Source organism: Stenella coeruleoalba (assembly GCF_951394435.1).
Source record: "Stenella coeruleoalba genome assembly, chromosome: 6".
In the NCBI taxonomy this organism is placed as follows: domain Eukaryota; kingdom Metazoa; phylum Chordata; class Mammalia; order Artiodactyla; family Delphinidae; genus Stenella; species Stenella coeruleoalba.
Genome location: NC_137151.1, coordinates 81,773,521 through 81,786,323, shown reverse-complemented (window position 1 = coordinate 81,786,323; position 12,803 = coordinate 81,773,521). Strand labels below are relative to the sequence as shown.

Here is a 12,803-nt window from a genome sequence, read left to right as displayed (position 1 = left end):
TGTTAATCCCAAATTCCCAATTTATCTGTCTTCCTCCAATTTCTTGATTCAACCTATCAACTGTGATTTTTTTTAATTGACAGGAAACTAAATTCTAAAACTGCATAATTATCTTATGCATTAACATGGTCTTCATGATTTTGATCATCACCAGTAATTAAAGAATTCAGTGTAAAGAGAGAGTTATATAGAGAGAGTTATATTATAAAATATAGCTCTATATATAGAGCTATATTTTATTGTATCTTCATCACCAGTGTCACTGCCATTGTCTCTCTCTTCCTCTCTTTCCTCCTCTTCTTCTTCCCTCTTCCCTCCTCCTCCCTCTCCCCCTGCCCCTCCTCCTTCTCCTTCTTCAACAATTATCTTGGAACATTAGCAGCTTCAGAACCAACTAAAGTAGTAGCTGCACATCAAAATAATCCAAATCCAGAAATTATTAGACACCTAGATGTTAGGCTCATTTGTAACTGGAGCACCAGCTTTTAGCCCACAGTTCATCAAATATTCAAAGTACATGAAATAATATACGAACCAACCAATGATTATTTTTCATGGGATCAAAATCATGGGATCTAGAGATTGCATCATAATTGCTGTTTTTGGAAACTTGCACTTTCTTAAGAATCTTCAACTTTGGGGAATTTTTAAAAAACTTTTTGTTTTATATTGGATACAGCCAATTAACAATGTTGAGATAGTTTCAGATGCACAGCAAAGCAACTCAGCCATGCATATACATGTATCCATTCTCCCCCAAACTCCCCTCCCATTCAGGCTGCCACATAACATTGAGCATAGTTCCCTGTGCTATACAGTAGGTCCTTGTTGGTTATCCATTTTAAATATAGCAATCTGTACGTGTAGGTCCCATACTCCCTAACTATTACTTTGGGGAATTTAAATGGCACTTTTGATTTATAACATTATCGAGGCACCATTAGAAACCGACTAAAAATATTCCACTCTGAATAAAGCTAATTCAACATTTGAGTACATTTTAAAATGTGACTTTTTTTTTTTTTACTAAATTGTGTTAAAACATGCATCAAAATAAGCTGAAGAGACTCTTTATCCTAAAATATGGAAAACATTTCTTAAAGAATAAAATTTACTATACTATATTTTGTAACAAATTGCCAAAATGTTCTTGCTCAAAACAAACTGTCAATTCTCGGTCACTGCCTTTATAATTAGTTACATAATATCAGTTGCTTATATACAGTTTAATAAAACTTCATGTCTTTACTCTTGAATATACTCTTAGGTTATGTAAGATTTTTGAAATGAATATTTTGGAGTACGAAAAACTTCATTATCACTGTCTAATAGATTGAAAACTGGAAAATAAACCATTTCCCAAAGTGACAATTTTTAAATAAAGTCCTCGGGTCTACAGTGATAAATTATTTATGCTAATTGACAAAGTGAAATAATGTTACTGATGATAACAAGCTTATTGGTAAAATATGGCACTAAAACTCAGCTAATATTTTATTTAGTACATTTAAAAACACAAAATAAAATTAAAATTTCAAAATCTCACTTAGTATAAATTTAAGCAAGATATAGTTCTTTTTTCTTCTTTATTGCTGAAAACAAAATCTTTACAATTTAAAAATGAATGTATCTAAATTTGAAAAAATGACTCTCTTGGAACTTAGAACTAAATGATACAAGTAATTCCCTAAAATCTATGCAGTACTCTAGAACTCAGATTCTGAGTTCATTAAAATTACATATTACCACACATACAAACACAGAGAAGATTAATTTAAATGTAACTAATATCAGCTAAGATTCTTTTTCTAACATGGAGACTTTTATGACCATGACTAAGTATAAAGTAGATCAGCCTCTACCCTAAAGGCATACAATAGAAATGATAAGAGTTATTTAAGACTATCTTAAAAAGCTTCTTGGAGAAAAGGTTATGTTTTAATATTTCTAACCTCAGGAAAAAGAATGCAACCATTAATTAAAAACAAACTAGTCTTGAGAACTGCACTTATATTTGCAATATTTTTAAAAATTGAGAACAATTTAATTTTTTAAAATAAATTTTTAAATAAAGAAATATATACACCTATAATTCTAATACACTATTGGGCAATTTCATTTATTTTTCCAGTTTTATTTCATACTCATTTGTATTTACTCAGTTTTATTTGTAATGTACAAGTTATTTTAACTATTTTTACAACTTAGCATTATATAATTCTTTCCCTGTCACTAAGAAGTTTTTAAAACAACCATTTAATTGGCTAATTGGCTATTTAATTGGCTAACTAATACTGCATTTAGTAAGTTGACAAAAGTTTACTAAATCATTCTTGTATTTTTGAAAATTAACGTTGCTTCCAACTTTTCCTATTAATAAAATACACTGCAATGGACATTTTCAGCCATAACTTTCCCCATATTTTACACTATTTTTTTAGGCTACATTCCCAGACTTGTGATTTCTTGGTGAAAGGGTATTTATCTTTTTATGGCTCTGGAGATATATCATCTCAGAAGTATTTCAAAATCAACATGTTCAAAACAAATTCATACTATCTACCTTCTCCTAACCCAAAGCAGTTTTTCTTCCAGAGCGACCCATCTTTACAAATAACACCACCAGCAATCTAGTTGCATAAGCCATAGACTTAGGAGCAATCTTTGATACCGTCTCAGTTTTCCTATCATTCTCTCCTCATACTCTGTGGATAAAACCTCCTAACAGTCCTCCAATCTATCCATTTTGTTTCATCTCTCCTGCCACCACCACCAACCTAGTCTTATCTAGCCTCAGTAAGTCCACTTTCACCATCTTCATTCAATGCTAAACATCGCAGCCAGAATATTTTCAAAGATTTATATTAAATATAGATCTGATTTTGTCATCCCTTGCTTTAAAAATTTTAGACTTCCTATTATAATTTATATAAAATCAAAGTCATTAATGTATCCTATAATTGAATATTCTGTATAGTCTCTTCCCTGCTCCTCTAGTCTAGTTAAATGTAGTCATCTTTCAGATCTAAACCTTAGCATCATTTCCTCAGTGAAATCTCTGTGATTTTTTTATTGTAGTACTTCTGAAACTGCAACTAGTTTGTGCTGAATGTGGAATAAATTTTTAATTACCATTTAGGAGCCCACCATCTCTTCAGATTTAATACTAATACAGCTGAGACCCTTCAGATTAAATGATCTCTTTTTATTTTGCATGTAATAAGCCAAAATATTTAGACACATTAAATTTCTGAAGGACACAAAGTTAAATATAGCAATTATATTGCATGCCAAAATCAGTATTTAAAAAGACGACAAAGGGTGTCCTAGAATTCCAAGTCCTATGGCTCCAATCAAGTTTGAAATTTAAGGATATAAATAAAGTTCTAAACTAACTCCATAAAACCAAATGTAAAATTAACAGTTTCTTTATGAAAAAGCCATGATTTAACTGAGCAAATGCTTGCTGTGTACTAATGAGGCAATAGTGGGACTGCCAAGGGAAAACAATATTGCAAGCCAGACTATACATAAATGCAAAGTATCCAGTTTCAAAGCTCTAATTAGACCAGTCATCTATTCTGTCTACTATGGACTGACTTTGTAAGAGGAAAAGAGTATGTCATAGAACTGACTTATCAGGACAATGAAGAAATTAAAGAAAATAATATCTGCTGATCAGGGAGTGAAGGTACCAAAAATGTTAAGCCAAACAACAAAATAAACAGGGAACAGCAGATGACTTCAATAATCTGAAAGACTAAAATGGGAATAGATTTTGTATAATAACAGAGAGAAAAAATAGTTGGCTCAGTTAAAAACAATAACAAAATAGACTGAACCATCTGTTGACCAACTGACCTTTCTCTCACCCAAGATTTTCAGATATTAGGTGTCAACCTAGGAGGAATTTTGAAATAGGTGATTTCTATACTGGGTTCATAGCTGCACCTAATGATCTGTAATGCTACTTTCAAGCCCAAGTCTATAATTTAGGAAAGAAGATTAGAATGAAAGAGTTAATTTTTTAAAACAAAATATATAATTTCAATATCAGCAAAGTTAGCATTTGTGAAAGTATTTTGCAGGCTGAAAGCAATCTACACAGGTAAACTACATTTATTATTGATTAGGAATTGAAAGAAAATCTGGTTCAATATTTTTATATCTGCATTTACATATATTATATTTTAAAAAGCAAATGCTATTCAACCAATACAAGTAATTTTAAACTGAAGGGTTAAAATTTTAAACTTGAGAATTAATTTATTTTCTCTGTAGAAAAACACTTTTTAAAAAACTGAAATTGTGTATATACATGCTAAGTACTTTAGCTTTAAAGATATAATCTGTAGACCCATTTCTCATTTTAAAAAGAGACGCTAAAAATTTCATGTTGCCCCAAACATCATCTTCATGTTCAACATATTGATAGACCTTATTTTTTTCAGAAAAACAGGTTTTCTTTTTTTAAAATCAAGAATACTATATGCAATATATATATATAACGTATATATATATATGTTAATTACTAAAAATTTCAATGCTTTAGAAAAAAGATTTGTGACATGCTACATAGGCAAAACCTCATTAAAACAAATAAATATCTTGCCAATATATGGAAATTGGTTCTTGGCCTCTACATAAAAGAAAAATTAAGGTTTTTAAATAGTTGCATTGTTTATTTTTAGAGTTTATTCTGAAACTACAATTAACTATTCATTTTCTATAGTGAACTATAAAAAAGCTTTAATGGTGAGTTAGCATGATAGATATATACTTGATTTCAGGCACAAGTTAATTTTAATGGATAGTGTAATACAGTAATTAAAAACATGGGATATATGCAAATCTTGCCATCACCACTTACTAATAGTATGGACTTATCCTGATTTCTGTTTTTCAGTTAGCCTGTTTCTTTAATGAGTCCTAACGTTTAAAATACTGGGCAGAGAAGACACACACAGTACCTGGCATGTAGCAAACTTTCAATATACAGTAAAAGGTACTAATTTTGTCTTTAGACAATATCAATCATGTAGGCACATAGACTACACTTACTTAGTCATCTAACATTATCCCTATATAAATAGTAACTCAGGGCTTCCCTGGTGGCGCAGTGGTTGAGAGTCCACCTGCCAATGCAGGGGACACGGGTTCGTGACCCGGTCCGGGAAGATCCCACATGCCGCGGAGCGGCTGGGCCCGTGAGCCATGGCCGCTGAGCCTGCGCGTCTGGAGCCTGTGCTCCACAACGGGAGGGGCCACAACAGTGAGAGGCCCGCGTACCGCAAAAAAAATAAATAAATAGTAATACAAAGTAAACAACAACAACAACAAAAGCCCCCAAAATTGCTGTGGAGCTACAAAGAGCTATGGGAAGACAGAGGAAAGAAAGACTCATTTTGACTCATAGAATTGGAAGATTCTTGAGGTGATAATCTCACTGAAATGAGTGTTGAATAAAGAGGGTAGAATTTCAACAGATAGAAATTGTAAGCCATGAAAACTGAAGAGATTATCTAGTTCAACACCTAATTTTACTTATATTCTAAGTAGTTAACTAAGTTATCTAGGGTTCCTCCCCATCTATGTACTTTCTGTTTGGCTTAGTAATTTTATTTGACTTTAGTTATCTTTTAAAAATGGAGAATTGACCAGAAAGAAGCAAAGCTTCAAATTAATTTTTCTTTTTTATTATACATTCTCAGGCTTTATGAGAAACCTGGGTCAAGTTAGGCCCGGGTATACCATTCTAAATACTTTTTTATGTGTTAGACAGCCTTCACTACAGGTGAGTAGTTAAGAGTATGTTCTCTAAACAGGCACATCTTCTCTTAGATTCCACCTTCGTCAGCTACTTGCTGCATAGTATCGAGCAGCTTCTTTCATTTCTCTAATCCTCAATTTCACATCTTTAAAATGCAGATTCTATTAGTATCTATATCATAGCTGAGATGATATATATGCATTGTTAAGTGGAGAGTCTCGTTTGGAAAACACTATTATTGGCATAGTTGTCACTCTTGCTCTTTCTTTCTAGTCCATTAAAAGATTTTATATAAATATTTAGCCCTGACTGGCATATTTTAACAGTGGGCGCTTTTAAAACATAATTAACAGTGGGCTCTTTTAAAACATAATTAAAGAACACAGTTTCTAGTTTTATGTGTACCACATTTTTAAAGAAATTGTTATAACGTTCACATTATAAGAAAAATAAGTATACAATGAATGAAAAATTTTATAAAACAAAGTAGTAGTATAATTATATCAGGAAAAAACTGAGGTTAAGTAAATTAGTCAAAGATAATAAAACTTTTTTAATGCCCACAAGATACCACATAGCTTACTCAGTACTTGAATTTGTAGTCTTTGATTTTAAGGCACTTTTAATATATACTCCCAGAACTATCTACTAAAATAGGAAAAGCCACTATCAACCCAAAACAACTATCCACTAAAACAGGAAATAATGGAAAGAACAGCACAAATTTAGCTCCATGAGAGCAGGAATCATCACTGCTTGGTTCCTTTACACATTCCAGGGCTTAGCACATAACCTTGTGCACAGTAGGCACTTAATACATTTTTAAGGAATGAAGACATGAACTGACTTGGAAACTTATTTCTAGGACAGACTTTCCCATGACTTATCTGTGACCTTGGACAAGTCCCTTGAGTTTGTCTGGCCTTGGCTGTCTCCATCAACAAAGAAAGACATTAGAGTAAGACTCTTTACAATTCTAACCAGTAGAAGCAACTGTGTAAAATAACATAGGATACCCTGCAGCTAGATCCAAAGAAGACCAAGGCCATCTCAGAAAATGCTTAACTGAATGGTTAATGAAGCACGTTCATATAGTCAGGAGCAATAGAAATCTTAGCTTTCTTCCAACTAACCTGGAAACAATTCCTAGGAGAGCTGATGTTTCACATAAAATCATTGTGTGTACAAAGATCTATCAATATCTCCTTTCTGCTTCTGAACCCAGTTCCTCATGCTGCAGTCATTCTTGCTTAGTCTAGGGTAGAGGCAACTATTTTTTTCATTTGTTAATTGAGTGAGGGTCACTGATCCATCCTAATAAAAACCAAGACCATACAAAAAGTTGATTTAGGGTACTGTTTGTTATTTTTTATTTAGAGAGAGAAAAGAAAAGTCTACTACTCATCCATGCTTTAAATTAGAAGCAGAGAACACGAAACACTATTTACCAGATATACTTCAGTTTTATATTAGAGCCAATTAAGGAAAGAGAGTGGGAAATAAAAGGAAAGGGAACAGAAAGGGAGGGGAAGAGAGAGAGACAGAAATTTGGGATTTGCCAAGCCCTAAGAGGCAATGACTCTTACTCATAATGATCCTTGGAAAAACAAAGCAGAACCCTTTAGATAAAAAAAATAAATAAGCTTTACCAGAATTAATTATAAATTATATTTTAATTACTGTTTAAAATCTGAGAGCATAGCAAATCTCGCTCTTACTTGCAACCCAGACAAAAGGCTCCATATTCTTGCACATAAAAGAGCACACGTAACTTGCATGGGGAAGAAGGTAGTTCTTTTTTTTTAAACCATCTTAATTTTGCTGACATTTCAGACAGTGATTCTAAATAATTTTAAAGCCAAGTTGCATATTTACAACTATATAGAAGATGATATTTCTCGGTAGTCCTGAATAAAATTCAGCAAAACATCTATTTCTCAACTTAATAAAATGATCCTTTAATGCTTATATTTCTGCTTTTCAGGACAAGTGACAGAAATTCTCACCTTTCTTTTTTTAAAATCATATTTGAAAATATTCAATCAATATTGTGAACCTTTCTCTCATTTCCAGTTTCTTCATATATCTCTTGAATTAGAACAAGTATGGCTTTCTTCTTTAAGCTATAACTATTCTCCTGAAAACTGTTCATGATTCAATCTTTAAATTGGTTTCAAATAAAGCTAACTATTTAAAGAAATCCTACATTGAAACAGAGAATAGAGAGTCTTATCTACAAATCATGTTCTGATGTCCCTGTATTTGCAAATCAGAGCTATCACTTAAATAAGTTGTTTAAAACCTGGCAAATCTGCACTGTCAGAAGTCTGACAATGGCTGAGTTCAGAAATAGTCACGTAGCGATCCTTGAATAACATACCTGAGTGCCTACCCAGGACCACCCTTGCTTTCTCCACTCTTGTAAGAGTGCATTCATTGTAAGTCTGTTGTGCACTACAGTTCTGAGATACATTCTATTCTATTGTATGTATTCTAGACTTCGTTCAGCTTAACACTGGATATTGTTAGTTATAGTTTTTCATATAATGTTTTATTAGAGCATACTCACTGAGTCTACTTCCAAAATAATGAATTTAATCAATGTGCTGAAACATCCTTCCCTCTCAAATGAACGTGATGAGAGCTGAAAGCATACCTATTCAGGAATGCGAGTCTTGGCTGGAAAGCTTTTTAAATATGTCCACTGTAATTATATAATAAAAGCATTGCATTTCTACATTAGAGTATCAGATTTAAATCAGAACAAACTGGTGCAAGAAGTAATGGGTTTACTCTAACAAAATCCAGTTCCTCTATAATGTAATTGCTATTACTGGTTTATGGAGAAGAGTCCCAAGTATGGAAATATAACTGAATTAAAGAATTTGGACTTATTTTAAAGAGTAAATTTATTATTTAAACTATAACTAAATGTTAAAGATTACATATTTATGTTGATTTTTCTAATAAATATGCAACTTCTTTATAAGTGTATTTATAACGTATATTTAAATGTAAGTACTATTTAAGCATAACTGAATTTTCATGGGAACAAAATGACAAATTATTTTAAGAATGCTAATGATCCGCTGCTTGGTGTAAAAACTATACAGTTACTAGAATGGATTAAAATTTTGTAATTTGAAATAGATAACACAAATAATATAACATCTTTCTTCCCCAAATCATAATATGTTTTGCAATCTGGTTTCCTACTCTTGCAGACATAGTTTATTTTCCTAGACCATACCCACTGATATGACTATATATGAGGAGAAGGCAAAGCAAAGTAAACCCTCCCAACTGTAGCATCTTTTTAGTAGTTAGGGAAAAACAAAACCCAAGAATGACTGGATATTACATTGCTAACATTTGCTGATGGAACATTAAGATGTAACGTAAGAGTAAGAGCTGCAGAATCAAAAAGTCATTTAGTAAGTTATGTTCTTTAAATTTAATTTTCCTCATTTAGTATGGAAAAAAAAACAGTGTAGAGTTTTGCCTTATGCTTTATTCACATTGTCTGTCCTTCTTGTCCCTCAAAAACCTTAAGCTTTAACTTTTAAAAAAAATGTTCGACACAGGATGCTCTCTTTGCTTGAAATGCTTTCCTTCCCTATCTTCTGTTTCAGTTCTATCTGGAGTATTCCCCTCACTCTTGCCACAGTCTTTGCCTATCTCCTAATTCTATTTTAACTTCTAAAAAGCATATAACACTATGTAGAATTACTTTATGTAATATATGTGTCTATTTACCCTCCACTGTCCCATGAGTAACATGAGATCAGGATCTTGCTCTGTGTTGTTCACAACTGTTTCCCCAGTATCTAGAAACAGTGACAATATATTATTATGCATCAAAAATAGTTATGTGACTAAATGAATATTAAAGGAGACAAAAGCCTTATTATTGATACTTTATTAAAAACTTAAACGTTCAAATTCAAAAGATCACTTAATAGGATTGTGACCTGGAGCAGCTTACCTCAATTTTATTAAAGGATAATGATATTTCAAGGGGTTGTTAAATGAGATAATGAATGTGGAGTACTTATCTCTGCACCTGGGATATTGTAAAGCCTCAATATCATGGTGTATGCTATTATTATGAATTTTATCTCTAAAAGGGTTGTTTGTCGGTATTGCTTTTTGGGATTTTTTTTTTTTTTTTTTTTTTTAAGAGCATAAGAATCACAGGCATTCAGAAAGCCAGACTATTTCTTCTCTGGTTTTCTGCCCATTAGGAGACCAAGAAGCACACTTGCACTGGGGCAATTCACACATGAGAGCAAACCATTTGGCCACATAAAATGAGCAGGTCTCTTCCTTATGCAGCCTGTATTTATATGTAATATTAAATGAGCAACTTTGAAAGGCATGGGCAGTGGAGGAGAGAGCATGATAGAGGAAGGGCAACCATTTCCTCTCTAGCAGGACTTGACTGAGCACCTTGGTTGAAACACTCTTGGACTCTTTCTAATCTGGCTGAATGGATCACCAGCAGCCTCCAAAAGAGAGCTAATGCTAGAGGTTATGTCTACTTTGTGTCACATAACCAGGTGATTCCATCAACTCAAAGTTCCATTGCCAGTAGACAAAAGATAGCCATACTGCTTATTCTTTTAATACATTTATTGCTTTCTGCCTGTTGTTTTTGGCAGTGTTCCTATTGGCACAGGCTTTCCTTTCGGATACATGATTTGTGTTTTCTTGTGGAAAAAGCTGAGCATTTGGAAATTAAATTAGATAAACTAGCATAAGGAAGTAGTACACTGTAGAGTGGGCTATTCTTTTATTGCTTGTATTTCCTCCTTCCATGACTAGTTTTGCTCAGGATTAGTACTGAGGAAAGTAATTTGGAAATTTCGACCTCATGTCAAAACCAAATGGGAATCAAAGGCAAGTATTTTGTCTATACTGTGGCAGAACTTTGAATATGGAGCAGCATAATACCTGGCATCAGCATGATAAGGAAAGTGGAAATTTGCAGACAACTCCTTGGGAAGATAATTTAGGTTGCTTGATCTATTGCCCTTCATCACATGGAAATTATCTTTCTGATGCTGAATTCTTGTGTTTTGTAACAAAAAGATGACAATGTATCATTGCGTTACTTAAAACATGGGCAGTTTTATATTACTGACACGAACCTTGATGCTATTTTATTGTTTGTGAGAGAAAACCATTAGAGAATTTGATTAAAATTAACCGCATGAAAACTATGTTAAAAATAATAGTTAACTTGGAATGTTCACTATAGGTTAGATATTACGCTTAGCACTAGACATGATTTAACTCATTTAACCTTCCAGCCAATCCTATGAAGTACTATTGTTATCCCTATATTACAGAAAAGGAAACTGAAACTGAGGATTAGAGTTTTTAAATAACTTGTCCAAAGTCACACTTTCAGTAGGTGGCACAAAAAGAGAATTGAAAGGCATGGTTACATTACACATGGAATGTAATTGTTTTGCTGCTACACTTATGCCAACTGCCTCTATTACTCTGCTTGTCAAAATTGCATATTGAAATAGTGTTCTAAAATAATTATATGTAGAGAATATGAAATGGAAACAATCCAGACCCACAAACCACATTTTCTATTCTATGGTTATGCTAGGATAACATTTAAAGAAAGCAGACAGAGATTTTTGTAAAACATTCTATAAGCCTATAAAACAACTTTTAAAATATTTTGAATAAATAATCACATTAAAGAATTTAGGATAGGTTAAATTGGTTGCAGATTAACATTTGAAAAAATAGCAAAATATTTTAGTATTTCATTTAAGCAAACCAGTGTGTTTACCAAGTACATATTTTGGTTTTCATTTTCAAGTTTATTTTATTTGGCTTAATGTACTTATACGTATTAATGAATATGTTTAAAAGAAAACAATACTCATCACTAGAAAAATCTGAACCATTTTTACCACTAGACATTGAGAAAAAACATGTCAGATGGCATCTGTCTACATTTAAGTTACACAGAACCTGGAGGAAAAAATCGAAGAAACCAAAACTATAGTCTAGTATTGTAGAGAGTAGGACTTATTTTACACAACACAAACTGAAATGATTTGGCAGTGGTTCAGTATGCTACAACGATATAGACAGCTAAACAGGATATCAGGGTTCCTAATGCAGAAGTATATGGTTTGAGTCATATATGGTAGATTATCTATGTTGACCATACTACTTGGATAATTTTGTATAACACTCAAAATAAGCTTCATGTGGCTATTGAAATGATTTCATGTGTCCTCTTAAGTATTTGTTTGGTTTTGGCATTCAAAAATTCATTTACCATAGAATTTCACTCTATCATTTCAAAATTTTGCCCATAATATGGCATTGTTTGGGTCTAAAAGAGGGAAATATGGTATATTCTTTTATCACATAGTAAGAGAATAAGAAACCATTTTTTTGGTGACTGTAGTCACAATAATTACATCTTTAGAAGAGAATAGATACCAGCAGCTCATTTTTTTTTTAACATCTTTATTGGAGTATAATTGCTTTACAATGGTGTGTTAGTTTCTGCTATATAACAAAGTGAATCAGCTATACGTGTACATATATGCTATCTATTTTACATTTGGTAGTGTATATATGTCAATGCTACTCTCTCACTTTACCCACCTTACCCTTCCCCCTCCCCGTGTCCTCAAGTCCATTCTCTACATCCAGCAGCTCATTTTTAAGTCTTTAACTTTCAAGCAAGATTGAGGTGGGAGCAGAGTCATTAGAAAAGAGGGGATTCTCAGAGGAACAGAAATACAGACTATCATAGAGAAGAGAAGGAAGTTTAAATGAACACAAGGAAAATTAAACTGGTTTTTCAACTAACTAGTTGGCCTTTTATTTTACGTATTTTCAATCTTTTCACATGTGAATACTATAAATATCAACAGTTATTATATAAATGCTGTTTGTTTTATGTTCCTCAGTTCATATCTTTCAGCTCTTACTTCTACAATGAATTGCTATTTTTGAAAGCCTTCTTCAATGTTTGTTTTCCTGCATTCCA

At 32.5% G+C, this 12,803-nt stretch overlaps 1 protein-coding gene and 1 long non-coding RNA gene across 10 annotated transcripts in view; one reads left to right on the top strand and one right to left on the bottom strand.

Annotated features, from left to right (window-relative positions):
* Positions 1-12,803, bottom strand: part of LOC307188267 — a 283,742-nt gene that overhangs the window by 28,478 nt on the left and 242,461 nt on the right. The window lies entirely within an intron of this gene.
* Positions 1-12,803, top strand: part of CALCRL (calcitonin receptor like receptor) — a 105,005-nt gene that overhangs the window by 69,309 nt on the left and 22,893 nt on the right. The gene's annotated exons all lie outside the window — the stretch shown is intronic.